Source organism: Ursus americanus, chromosome 12 (assembly GCF_024610735.1).
Source record: "Ursus americanus isolate L20-20 chromosome 12, mUrsAme1.1.p, whole genome shotgun sequence".
Lineage (NCBI taxonomy): Eukaryota > Metazoa > Chordata > Mammalia > Carnivora > Ursidae > Ursus > Ursus americanus.
Genome location: NC_142138.1, coordinates 68,129,728 through 68,143,461, shown reverse-complemented (window position 1 = coordinate 68,143,461; position 13,734 = coordinate 68,129,728). Strand labels below are relative to the sequence as shown.

Sequence of the window (13,734 nt, the reverse complement as noted above, 5' to 3'; positions counted from 1 at the left end):
ACACCTTAGCTCAGCATAGACACAGGACACTGGAGCAGGAAGGAACTGTCAAGTACATAAAATGAGGCCAAGGCCTGACTGATTCAGGTGGCAAAAACACAACATGCCACTTTTAGATTCAGTTTATTACTTACATAGACAGTGCAAGAAAGAATAGCCAGAAGTGCCAGCTTCCTGGGCCACTGTCCTCTGCACCAAAACATATAACACCAAAACAAAAGGGGCTAATAATGATGGTGTGAGCTGCAGAATACCCATGGGTAAGGAGCCAGGTCTGGATTGCAGCTAAATGCTTTTATAGTCCCAGCTGTACCTTGAGGGGGGCAGGAAAAAGCATCATATCTTACCAAAATTTGGTAGCTATTGATAGCCTATCAGGGGAAATAGGAATGTGAGTGGAATCTTCAGGGCAACTTCTCATAAGCCTCCCATCCTCACATGTTCTAGTGGATGAAAAGATATTCTACCAAGACTTAGATTAGCTGCAATTCAAGCCTTTACCTGTGTGGCTACATGAATATATACAAGGTCTCCAGGGTACCATGGTGGGGCTGTTCCTCTATAAGAAACTTGGAAAACTAGAAAAATTAAGGACAATAACTTAATTTTATAGATGAAAAAAACTGATACTTGCAAAGATTAACAAACTTGCTAGAGCTCCCATAGCCTGTCGGTGGCAGAGCTGCTTTTATAAATCCAGCAGCTTCAAGACTCCCAGGTCAGTGCTCTTTGCAACATGCCACACAACCTCATATTTAGAATGTCAGAAGCCTGTGAAATTAACAATGTTTTCTCACTTTTAAGACAAATAAATCAGAAAATTCTTGCCCAGGAAAAATATATTCTCATGGACTCTATAGGTATACTTTTTATGCTCAGGCAGCTTTCAATCCTTAGCTGATCAAATTGGACCAAGGAACACATAAGTAATAATTAATGTTCATCACAATTACAATGTTTTTAGTAACTATATGTATAATGTTCGGCTATTGGAAGATAATCTTCATGTGAGTAGGACCTGTCTTGTCCCCACTACACAAATCCCCACCACATAGTTAATAAATATTTGTTGAATAAATAAAGTCATTATAAACAATGAATTTTTACCAATATTCCTTAATTCTAAGTGTATTCCTCACTCAATCCTTTACTGGGGCTGAAGTGAAGCAATAAAACCATGGATTGGAAAAGGACATTATTATATTTGAATACCAGATCCACCGCTTACTTAATATAGAATAGTAGGCAACTTCTTTAATCTCTTCAAGCCTCATTATCTTATTTTACAAAATGGAGAATATAACATTACATATAGAGCTTTTGGATGACTTTGCGTGTGTGGGCGCACGTGTGTGTCTGTGTGTATGTGAAGTCTGAGAAGTCACTCAATTAATGTGAATCCCCCATTCTCCAATTGGCTGCAAATCTAGGGAGCACTTATACCAAAATCACATGAGGAACTTGTTAAGAATCTCTGGGCATAGGGATAAAGCAAAGGAATCCTCCTTTTCCCCACAAATTTCCTAGGTAACGCTTACACAATCACTGAAGAAGTACATAGGTAGTTGAAAATCCAAAGAATCTCCTAGATGATCAGTGAAACCATTCTTGACATCAAGGAAAAATGCTTTGAAACATGAGAATGGGGAAGAGAATAACTAAAACAGGGTTTCTCAATAAGACAGAAGAAAAGACAGTTGTTGGAATAATATGGGGATGCAAGAGGGAGAGAAAGAGGTATGTGTACTGTTTGAGAAAGGATATTCATTATTATAATTTTATGTTCATTATTATAATTTTCATGACACAGGCTATAGAAAGAAAAGTTCAGTAATAATTCCTTGACAGGTAGGGCTTACATTAGGAAGATTCTATCTTTTGCATTATCAGAGATTCTCAAGGTCATGGGAAAGATTAAACAAATTGGCACTTCAGGTCAGTAACTCTGAGAAATAAAGAAAATAATCCATAATAATATCTTTATATGGTTCAATTGTAGGTTTGAATGTGGGAACAAAGCTGTGTTTTACTTGTGCAAAATATCACACACCTAAGTTTATTGAGAGCTTATGCCAGGCAAGCCATTTTTGATGATTCAGGATAAAAGGACTGGCATCAGGAATTATGACATGAGAGGGAGGAGTTAAGATGGCGGAGGAGTAGGGGTCCCCTTTTTCAGGTGGTCCCCTGAGTCGAGCTGGATAGGTACCAGACCATCCTGAACACCCATGGAATCAGCCTGAGATGCAGGAAGATACATCTGGATCTCTACAAATGAACATCTCCAGCACTGAGTATTGAGGTACGAAGTGGGGAGCTGTGAAACCATGCACAGATATCGGAAGATAAATGGAAGGGGGAGGGAGCCTCCGTGTTCGGGCGCCAGGAAGCGGTAGCCACCTACACTGGGGAGCGGGCTGACTCCCGGACAGGCACCCGCGAGAGAGCAGACTGAGACCGTGAGCTGGGGAACATGCACAACCAGTCTGAAAACCAGAGCTCTGGAGTGCGCACGAACCACACTGAAACAGAGCTCAGGAGCGCGCGGGGGCGGCTGGCGGATGGCAGTGTTAGAAACACAAAGTACAGAGACGTACCAGCCCTGGAAGTGAGGGCTGGGACGCTGGGTGTGGGGCGCACATCCCAGGACGCTGCAGGGTTTAGCAGCACCCACAGAAACAGAGTTAAAGTGGCCAGAAGAGCTCAGTGGAGAGTGGACTGCGATCCCTCTGTTCTGAGACAGAGGCTGGGATTCGGCCACTGCTGCTCTGATTCTCCAAAGAGACACAGCAAACCGCCAGGGAAAGCCACCAGAAAACAAAAGCCTGGAAATACTGGCTCACAGTGTGCCCATCCCCATTCCCCCTCACAGGGATGGGGCAATTCTACCCAAACAGGGTTGCCTGAGTATCAGCGCAGCAGGCACCTCCCCCCAGAAGGCAGGCTGAAAAATCAAGAAGCCCACATCCCTAAGGTCCCTATAAAACAAGTGCACACTGCATAGGTCCTGGTCAATAATTTGGGCTCTGGACAACTCCGCAACCTCTCCTCATCAGAATGACGAGAAGGAGAAACCCACCCCAGCAAAGAAAAAACAAGTCTGTGGCCTCTGCCACAGAACTAATGGATATGGATATAAACAAATTATCAGAAATGGAATTCAGAGTAACAATGGTCAAGACGATGTGTAGACTTGAAAAAAATATTAACGAAAATATTAATGAGAATACAGAATCTCTAAGGGCGGAAATGAGAGCGAATCTGGCAGAAATTAAAAATGCTATGAATCAAATGCAGTCAAAACTAGATGCTCTGATGGCCAGGGTAAATGAGGCAGAAGATTGAAAGTGAACTGGAGGATGGTAGAAGAGAAAGCTAAAACAGAAACGTGGCTCAAAAAAATCCAATCTCAAGAATGTAGGTTACAGGAGATTACTGACTCAATGAAACGTTCTGATGTCAGAATCATGGGCATCCCCAAGGGGGTGGAGAAAGAGAGAGGTCTAGAAGAGATATTTGAACAAATTGTAGCTGAAAACTTCCCTAATCTAGCAAAGGAAACAAACATTCGTGTCCAAGAGGCAGAGAGGACCCCTCCCAAGTTCAACCACGACAAACCTATGTCACGTCACATCATAGTGCAATTTGCCAATATTAGATCCAAGGATACAGTATTGAAAGCGGCCAGGGCAAAGAAATTTCTCACGTACCAAGGCAAAGTTATCAGAATTATGTCAGACCTGTCTACACAGACCTGGAATGAGAGAAAGGGTTGGGGGGCATTTTTAAAGCTCTTTCAGAGAAAAACATGCAGCCAAGTAATCTTTATCCAGCAAGGCTGTCACTCAGAATTGATGGAGAGGGGGCGCCTGGGTGGCACAGCGGTTAAGCGCCTGCCTTCGGCTCAGGGCGTGATCCCGGCGTTATGGGATCGAGCCCCACATCAGTCTCCTCCACTATGAGCCTGCTTCTTCCTCTCCCACTCCCCCTGCTTGTGTTCCCTCTCTCGCTGGCTATCTCTGTTAAATAAATAAATAAAATCTTTAAAAAAAAAAAAAGAATTGATAGAGAGATAAAGACCTTCCAGAATCACCAGTTACTGACCAATTTCGTAACCACGAAACCAGCCCTACAGGAGATATTAAGGGGGGTTCTATAAAAGTAAAAAGGCCCCAAGAGGGATACAGAACAGAAAGTCACAATCTATAGAAACAAAGACTTTACAGGCAACATGGCATCATTAAAATCATATCTCTCAATAATCAGTCTCAATGTAAATGGCCTAAATGCTCCCATAATATGCCACAGGGTTGCAGATAGGATAAAAAGACATGACCCATCCATTTGCTGTCTACAAGAGACTCATTTTGAACCTAAAGATACATCCAGACTGAAAGTAAAGGGATGGAATACCATCTTTCACGCCAATGGACCTCAAAAGAAAGCTGGGGTAGCAATTCTCATATCAACAGTTTTGATTTTAAACTAAAGACTATAGTTAGAGATACAGAAGGGCACTATATTATTCTTAAAGGATGTATCCAACAAGTGGATATGACAATTATTAATATCTATGCCCCCAACAGGGGAGCAGCTAGATACACAAGCCAACTCTTAACCAGAATAAAGAGACATACAGATAAAAATACATTAATAGTAGGGGACATCAACACTCCACTATCAGCAATACACGGATCACCTAAGCAGAAAATCAGCACAGAAACAAGAGCTTTGAATGCCATACTAGACGAGTTGGACCTCATAGATATATATAGAACACTACACCCCAGAACAAAAGAATACTCATTCTATTCTAATGCACATGGAATATTCTCAAGAATAGACCATGCTCTGGGTCACAAAACAGGTCTCAACCGATACCAAAAGACCGAAATTATTCCCTGCATATTCTCAGACCACAACGCTTTGAAATTGGAACTCAACCACAAGGAAAAATTTGGAAGAAACTCAAACACTTGGAGATTAAGAACCATCCTGCTGAGGAATGATTCAATAAACCAGAAAATCAAAAATCAATTTTAAACAGTTTATGGAGACCAACGAGAATGAAAACACAGCAGTCAAAAACCTATGGGACACTGCAAAGGCAGTCCTAAGGGGAAAATACATAGCCATCCAAGCCTCACTCAGAAGAATAGAAAAATCTAAAATGCAGTTTTTATATTCTCACCTCAAGAAACTGGAACAGCAATAGAAGAACAGGCCTAATCCACGCACGAGAAAGCAGTTGATCAAGATTAGAGCAGAGATCAATGAATTAGAAACCAGGAGTATAGTAGAGCAGATCAACAGAACTAGAAGCTGGTTCTTAGAAAGAATAAATAAAATAGATAAGCCACTGGCAAGACTTATCCAAAAGAATAGAGAAAGGACCCAAATTAACAAAATTATGAATGAAAAGGGAGAGGTCACAACCAACACCAATGAAATAGGAAGGATCATTAGAAACTTTTATCAACAACTTTATGCCAATAAATTAAGCAACCTGGAAGAAATGGATGCCTTCCTGGAAACCTATAAACTACCAAGACTGAAACAGAAGAAATTGATTTTTTAAACAGGCCAATTAATTATGAAGAGATTGAAACAGTGATAAAAAACCTTCCAAAAAACAAAACTTCAGGACCAGATGGTTTTCCTGGGGAATTCTTACAAACATTCAAAGAAGAAATAATACCTATTCTCCTAAAGCTATTTCAAAAAATAGAAACAGAAGGAAAGCTACCAAACTCATTCTATGAGGCCAATATTACCTTGATCCCCAAACCAGGCAAAGACCCCATCAAAAAGGAGAATTACAGACCGATTTCCCTAATGAATATGGATGCCAAAATTCTCAACAAGATCCTGGCTAATAGAATCCAACAGTACATTAAAAGGATTATCCATCATGACCAAGTGGGATTCATCCCTGGGATGCAAGGGTGGTTCAACATTCGCAAATCTATCAGTGTTACAGACTTTATCAGCAAGAAAAAAGCCAAAAATCATATGATTCTCTCAATAGATGCAGAAAAAACATTTGACAAAATACAGCATCCTTTCCTGATTAAAAACCTTCACAGTGTAGGGATACAGGGTACATTCCTCAATTTCATAAAAACCATCTATGAAAAGCCTACAGCAAATATCATTCTCAATGGGGAAAAGCTGGAAGCCTTTCCCTTAAGATCAGGAACACGACAAGGATGCCCACTCTCGCCACTATTATTCAACATAGTACTAGAAGTCCTTGCAACAGCAATCAGACAACAAAAAGGGATAAAAGTATCCAAATCGGCAAAGAAGTCAAACTGTCTGTCTTCACAGATGACATGATACTCTATATGGAAAACCCAAAAGAATCCACCCCCAAACTAGTAGAAGTTATAGAGCAATTCAGTAATGTGGCAGGATACAAAATCAATGCTCAGAAATCAGTTGCATTTCTATACATGAACAATGAGACTGAAAAAAGAGAAATTAGGGAATCCAACCCATTTACAATAGCACCAAAAATCATATGTTATCTTGGAATTAACTTAACCAGAAATGTAAAGGATCTATATTTTAGAAACTACAAATCACTCTTGAAAGACATTGAAGAAGACACAAAACAATGGAAAAACATTCCATGCTCATGGATCAGAGGAATAAACATAATTAAAATGTGTATGCTACCCAGAGCAATCTACACTTTCAATGCCATCCTGATCAAAATACCTATGACATTTTTCAAAGAACTGGAACAAACAGCCCTTAAATTTGTGTGGAACTAGAAAAGGCCCTGAATTGCCAAGGAATTGCTGAAAAGGAAAAACAAAGCTGGGGGCATCACAATGCCGGATTTCAAGTTGTACTACAAGTTGTGATCACAAAGACAGCATGGTACTGGAACAAAAACAGACACATAGACCAGTGGAATAGAATAGAGAACCCAGAAATGGACCCTCGGCTCTTTGGGCAAGTAATCTTTGATAAAGCAGGAAAAAACATCCAGTGGAAAAAAAGACAGTATCTTCAATAAATGGTGCTGGGAAAATTGGACAGCTATATGCAAAAGAATGAAACTTGACCACTCTCTCACACCATACACAAAGATAAACTCCAAATGGATGAAAGACCTCGATGTGAGACAGGAATCCATCAAAATCCTAGAGGAGAGCATAGGCAGCAACCTCTACGACATCGGCCACAGCAACCTTTTTCATGACACATCTCCAAAGGCAAGAGAAACAAAAGAAAAAATGAACTTGTGGGACTTCATCAAGATAAAAAGCTTCTGCACAGCCAAGGAAACAGTCAAAAAAACTAAGAGGCAGCCCACAGAATGGGAGAAGATATTTGCAAATGACGCTACAGATAAAAGACTGCTATCCAAGATCTATAAAGAACTTCTTAAACTCAATACACGAGAAAAATAATCAAATCAAAAAGTGGGCAAATTGTATGAACAGACACTTTTCCAATGAAGACATACAAATGGCTAACAGACACATGAAAAAATGTTCAAAATCATTAACCATATGGGAAATTCAAATCAAAACCACACTGAGATACCATCTTACTCCAGTTAGAATGGCAAAAATTGACAAGGCAAGAAACAAAAAATGTTGGGGAGGATGTGTAGAAAGGGGATCCTTCTTACAGTGTTAGTGGGAATGCAAGTTGGTACAGCCACTCTGGAAAACAGCGTGGTGGTCCCTTAAAAAGTTAAAAGTTGAGCTACCCTATGATCCAGCCATTGCACTACTGGGTATTTACCCCAACGATACAGATGTAGTGTGTACCCCAATGTTCATAGCATATGCACCCCAGTGTTCATATGCACCCCAATGTTCATAGCAGCATTGTCCACAATAGCTAAATTGTGGAAGGAGCCGAGATGCCCTTCAACAGATGACTGGATGAAGAAGATGTGGTCCATATATACAATGGAATATTACTCAGCTATCAAAAAGAACGATTTCTCAACATTTGCAGCAACATGGACGGGACTGGAGGAGATTATGCTAAGTGAAATAAGACAAGCAGAGAAAGACAATTATCATATGGTTTCTCTCATCTATGGAACATAAGAACTAGGAAGATCAGTAGGAGAAGAAAAGGATAAAGAAAGGGAGGGTTATCAGAAGGGGGAATGAAGCATGAGAGACTATGGACTCTGAGAAACAAACTGAGGGCTTCAGAGGGGAGGGGGTTGGGGGAATGGGATAGGCTGGTAATGGGTAGTAAGGAGGGCACGTATTGCATGGTGCACTGGGTGTTATATGCAACTAATGAATCATGGAACTTTACATCAAAAACCAGGGATGTACTGTATGGTGACTAACATAATATAATAAAACATATTATTATAATAAAAAAAGGAATTATGACATAAAAAAATGATCACAAAATTTTAATTTCTAAAATTCTCTAGAAAAAACACATGGTACAGAGGAAAGTGATGTCAGCTTTGTGCTCTGAGCATCCAGGGTTCTAACATTATTTCTGCCATTGAATATTGTGCAAATTCGATGAAGTCACTTTACCTCAATTTTCTCAGCTATAAAAGGAGGACAGTAAGTAGATGAACTCTAAGTTTCTTTTAACCCAGAATTATCCTATGGTTTGATGAAGTTTAAACAATTTATGTCAGGCAGTGAGACAAGAGAGAATGAAGTGGAGGTTAGAGCACTTCCAATGCTGTGTACCAACAAAAAGCCATCTTCATAATGGTTAAATTTTCAATAGCTGGCCCCTAGCACTGAAAGAACAAATGAATTGGCTCATCCTCTCACCTGGCTGCCTCTAGGTTCTGGAAAGATAGCAAAGGTCTCAGAACTTTATGATGTCACTTGGGAGGAAATGTGATCTAAAATGCAAAAAAGAAAAAAATTCTTGCAACAGTGATCAAATGGTGGAATTTGAAGAATTAATCCATGACTATGTTTCTAAGCTTGGAAATGACATTTGGGAAATATGTGATACTTGCAGCCCAAGGTATGGCTTGACATTGTTTTGACCTTCAGGTGTTGAATTTTCCTGGCAGTCACAGAGATAAGCAAAATCTGAAGCCATAGAAAGATATAACGATGTTATACTACAGCCATGTAATCCAATTTTATAAGAAGATCCAACTACTGCAAGAAAACACAAAATTGATACTCAAAAAGCCCTACGAGAAATATAGAAGCTGTTCAAGCTTACCATGAATGAGGATTTAGAACATTTTTTTTGGTAACCAAGGAGTATGGCATAAACTTGCAGAACTGTATATTAATGAACACAACTATGCAGAGAAGCTTTTTGTTTAGAGGAGCTCATGGTGACAAATCCACACAACACTTACCCTGTCAGGTCTAGGGATGTTGTCAGCAGGGCATTGAAGTTAAATATAACCAAGGTAGAGTTGAAAATCCTGAACTTTCAGGAAAGTATTTTGCACAGGCATTGAAACTGTTCAACAGAAATAGGAAAGCTTTGTTTGGGCTTAAGTGTACGCAAATCACGTTGCTTCTGATCCCAAAGCAAGAACAAAATGGAGAAGAATGACATGAAATATGTTCATTGGGCAGCTCATCACATAACAGAGTTTATCAGTGTGAAGGCTGAAATAAGAAGGAAATAAAATACAGCTGACCCTTAAACAACTGAGGGGTTAGGGGCATTGACCACCCCCCCCCCCACAGTCAAAAATCTGCGTATAACCTTTGACTCCCCAAATCTTAACTTCTAATAGCCAACTATTGACTGGAAATCCTTACCAGTAACATAGTCGATTAACACATATTTTGTATGTTAAATGTATTATTATATATTGTAGTCTTACAATAAAATAAGCTAGAGAAAATAAAATATTAAGAAACTCTTAAGGAAGAGAAAATACATTTATAGTACTGTATATATTGAAAAAAAATCACACAGAAGTGGACCCACGCAGTTCAAACCAGTGGTGTTCAAGGGTCACATGTACTCTCCTTAACCAGTTGAAGATATGGCAGAAACACTGGATCACTCATTCTTAAAATTTCAAAAGCTAGTGCACATTAGATTTCACAACTGCTTAGTTGAGTTTATTGGCCTGTAACTTGCTAAATGCTTAATGCTATTTATACTAAATCTCTGCTAATGAGGCAGTTGTGTGTGTGCATGCCTGTGTGTGTGTGTGGTATGAGAGAGAAAGGGTGGGGAGAGGGAGAGAAAGAGACACTAAATGATTTAATGCCATTTTATCTGTGTGACCCCAAGGAGGAATACTTTCAAACTCCCTATGTTAGCAATATGTATTATATTATATCATATCATATCATATCATATCATATATATAATTATAACTTAATGGTTGTAACTGGTACAAAGTCTCAGGGTAATCACTAATCACGGTAATCACTAATCAAATTAATTTGTGTTTATTTCTTTTTTTTTAAGATTATATTTATTTGAGAGTGAGTGAGAGAGAGAGAGCACGAGGGGGAGGGGCAGAGGGAAAAGCAGACTCCCTGCTGAGCAGGGAACCAGACCTGGGGCTCAATCCTAGGACCCCAATATCATGACCTGAGCCGAAGGCAGACACTTAACCGACAAGCCATCTAGGCACCCCTATTTCCTTCTTTCTTTTTTTTTTTTAAGATTTATTTCTTTATTTTGAAAGAGAGAGAGCACATGTGTGGGAGGGGGAGGGGAAGAGAGAGAATCTTGAGCAGACTCCCCGCTGAGCAGAGAGACCCTAGAGAGGCTAGATCTCACAACTCTGAGATTATGACCTGAGCCAAAACCAAGAGTCAGACACTTAACCGACTGAGCCACCCAGGTGCCCCTGTTTTGTGTATATTTCTTGACCATGCTAAGATTGTTGGTTATAATGGAACATTATCCAGAGCCATTCAGTCATCCTACACAGTGATTCCGCTTTTTCCCTTACACAATGCCCTTCTACAAACTAGAAATTGAGACTTCTTTTATTTAATAATATTTTTTATTATATTATGTTAGTCACCATACAGTACATCCCTAGTTTTTGATGTAAAGTTCCATGATTCATTACTTGCGTATAATACCCAGTGCACCATGCAATACGTGCCCTCCTTTCTAATCATCACCAGCCTATCCCATTCCCCCACCTCCCACCCCTCTGAAGCTCTGTTTGTTTCCCAGAGTCCATAGTCTCTCATGGTTCATTCCCCCTTCTGTTTACCCCCCCTTCTTCTTCCCTTTCTTCTCCTACCGATCTTCCTACTTCTTATGTTCCATAAATGAGTGAAACCATATAATTGTCTTTCTCTGCTTGACTTAAGAAATTGAGACTTCTGAAAGAAACATCAAGAACCTCAATAACAGACTGTGTCTAGTATTCTTTTTTTTTAATATTTAGGTATTTATTAGAGAGAGAGAGTGAGTAGAAGGAAAGGCAGGGGGAAAGAATTTTTCAATCAGGCTTCCCTCTGAGAGCGGAGCCAGATACGGAGCTCCATCTCACAACCCTTGAGATCATGACCCATGAGATTATGACCTGAGCCAAAACCAAGAGTCAGACACTCAACCAACTGAGCCACCCAGGCACCCCCAGACTGTGAGAGACTGGGGATAGGACCCCAAATAAGCCACCTGTAGGAGAATGCCACTCAGTCCAACAGTCAGCCTCCTTCCTCTGCCCCAACTGGGTAGAGTGAAGCTCCAGCTTTATCCCCTAGGATCTTCTCAGAACTGTGGTGCCCACTCTGAGTTCTCTCCCCAAAGAAGCTCTCCTTTTCCCCTCCCCAATTAAATTGCCTCCGTACTGGCATCTGAAACATCTTTCTTTCACTTTTTCTTATTTTCATCCTTTTTTTTTAAAACCTAAGGAACACATCGATATATTTATTCTCTTTGTAAATTACATGATAAAAAATGCATGGGGGGGGCGCCTGGGTGGCACAGCGGTTAGGCGTCTGCCTTCGGCTCAGGGCGTGATCCCGGCGTTATGGGATCGAGCCCCACATCAGGCTCCTCCACTATGAGCCTGCTTCTTCCTCTCCCACTCCCCCTGCTTGTGTTCCCTCTCTTACTGGCTGTCTCTATCTCTGTCGAATGAATAAATAAATAAATAAATCTTAAAAAAAAATGCATAGGGGGAAAATTCCTCTCCTCCACACTAATTTCCATAGGAGTAACTAACCACTGTTAACAGGATATAAACCACAGCTCTGGCTCATTGATAACTACCCACTGAATCTGACTAGCATACTTCATTCAGTCTAAGGGGAGAAACCTTTTCCCTCCTTTCTCACACCAAGAGTCCAAGACCTCCCCTCCCCGCCTACCTCCTGGCTCAAGAGTTAGGAATGTCCAGGTGCTCAGATGCTGGGTTGGGCAAACATGGTGGCTGGAGAGCTTTGGCCGTCTCTGGGTCACTGGAAATTTAAAAAGTAGAGAGCTGGCTGCAGAAGGCTGGGGATTCTATGACTCAATCTTCTGCCTAGTAATGATTCCCAGGTTCACAGTGGCGGACTATCCAGTCTGAATCCCAAAACACTATCTCAATTGCTTTTCCAACCCCCTCTTGTAGCCAGGAGACAGGAGCATACTTTTTTTCTCTTCTGTACATCTATTTTAGTCGGTGGTTTGTCGGACTTTTAATTTCAAGGTACTGAGTATGGTGCAGCATTCCGTGAATTTTCTGGCATCTCTGGCTCCAGCAGCTTCCGGCCCTGCTTGGAGCTCTGTACGTTGTACTCGGCGTGGCCACGCAGGGGCGATACCGGGACGCATCTCATCCCCAGACACCCGTAGTAGAGACCAGTGCTTGAGGTTCAATTTGGCGGGAAGTGACCAGCCAGTCTTGAGCTGCGCCGAACCCCAGATTCTTTACTCTGGAGTCGCCCCACCCCCGGGATGGTCCTGAGCCGACTGAAGGCCCGCGCAGCTAGAGAAAATGGGTGGTGAGGAAGACAGCAAGAAAGACGGGAAGGAAATAGGATCAGGAATGGAATGGGAGGGGCTGGAATCCCAGCAAGTCCCAAGTCCCGTTCGGAGGATCACCGGAGCTCCCAGGGCGGTGGGAAGAGCACAAGTGCAAAGGGACGGAAAGGAACACCTGGTTTTTTTCTGGCAGGAACTTCACCTCAGGGCAGGAAACTAGTCATCCAGGCAGAGCAGGTGCACCTCCCTGTGGCTAAGCTGCAAATGGACGTGATTTCGTTCCCCGACTCGCGAGCCCGGAGAGCGGCAGGGAGAACGTGAGTGGCGGCGACTCCTCGCGGGTCTCGGAGCCGTGCTCCAACCCCTGGGGCGAGAAGACAAACCCGGCAGGAGGCGCGTCCCGGAACGCAGGGCGGAGGAAGGCGATGTACACACACCTCGGAGAGACAGGGCACCTTGCGCCCGGTGGTTCCATGGTGTAATGGTGAGCACTCTGGACTCTGAATCCAGCGATCCGAGTTCAAGTCTCGGTGGAACCTTCCCCTTTGGGCCAAGCCGCAGCCACCTTTTACTCTCTTCTCCAATACCGAGCGACTGACACCTGCCTTCCCGTTCCCGCTGCCCCCGCTCCGGGGAGGGAAACTCCGGGGGCGTCGCGCGCGGGTCCGGCTTGGGCGCCTCGCAGCCGCGTGCCCCACGCTCTGCCACCTCCTCCTCAGGAATCGGGGACCCAGAAGCCCGCGTCTCAGAGTGGCGCCCCCCCCACACACACACACACACTCCCCACGGACACAGGCGGGGCACCGGGCCAGTGCTGCCCCTCGTCGGGGTGCCCCTCGGGCCTCGGGATAA

At 42.3% G+C, this 13,734-nt stretch overlaps 1 non-coding gene and 1 pseudogene across 1 annotated transcript; both read left to right on the top strand.

Annotated features, from left to right (window-relative positions):
* The first annotated feature begins 8,519 nt into the window (after positions 1–8,519).
* Positions 8,520–9,613, top strand: LOC123802702 (ER membrane protein complex subunit 2 pseudogene; annotated as a pseudogene).
* A 3,736-nt stretch (positions 9,614–13,349) lies between these two features.
* TRNAQ-CUG (transfer RNA glutamine (anticodon CUG)) lies at positions 13,350–13,421 on the top strand. Its single transcript has one exon. It is a non-coding gene; the product is annotated as a tRNA-Gln (tRNA).
* Positions 13,422–13,734: the final 313 nt, after the last annotated feature.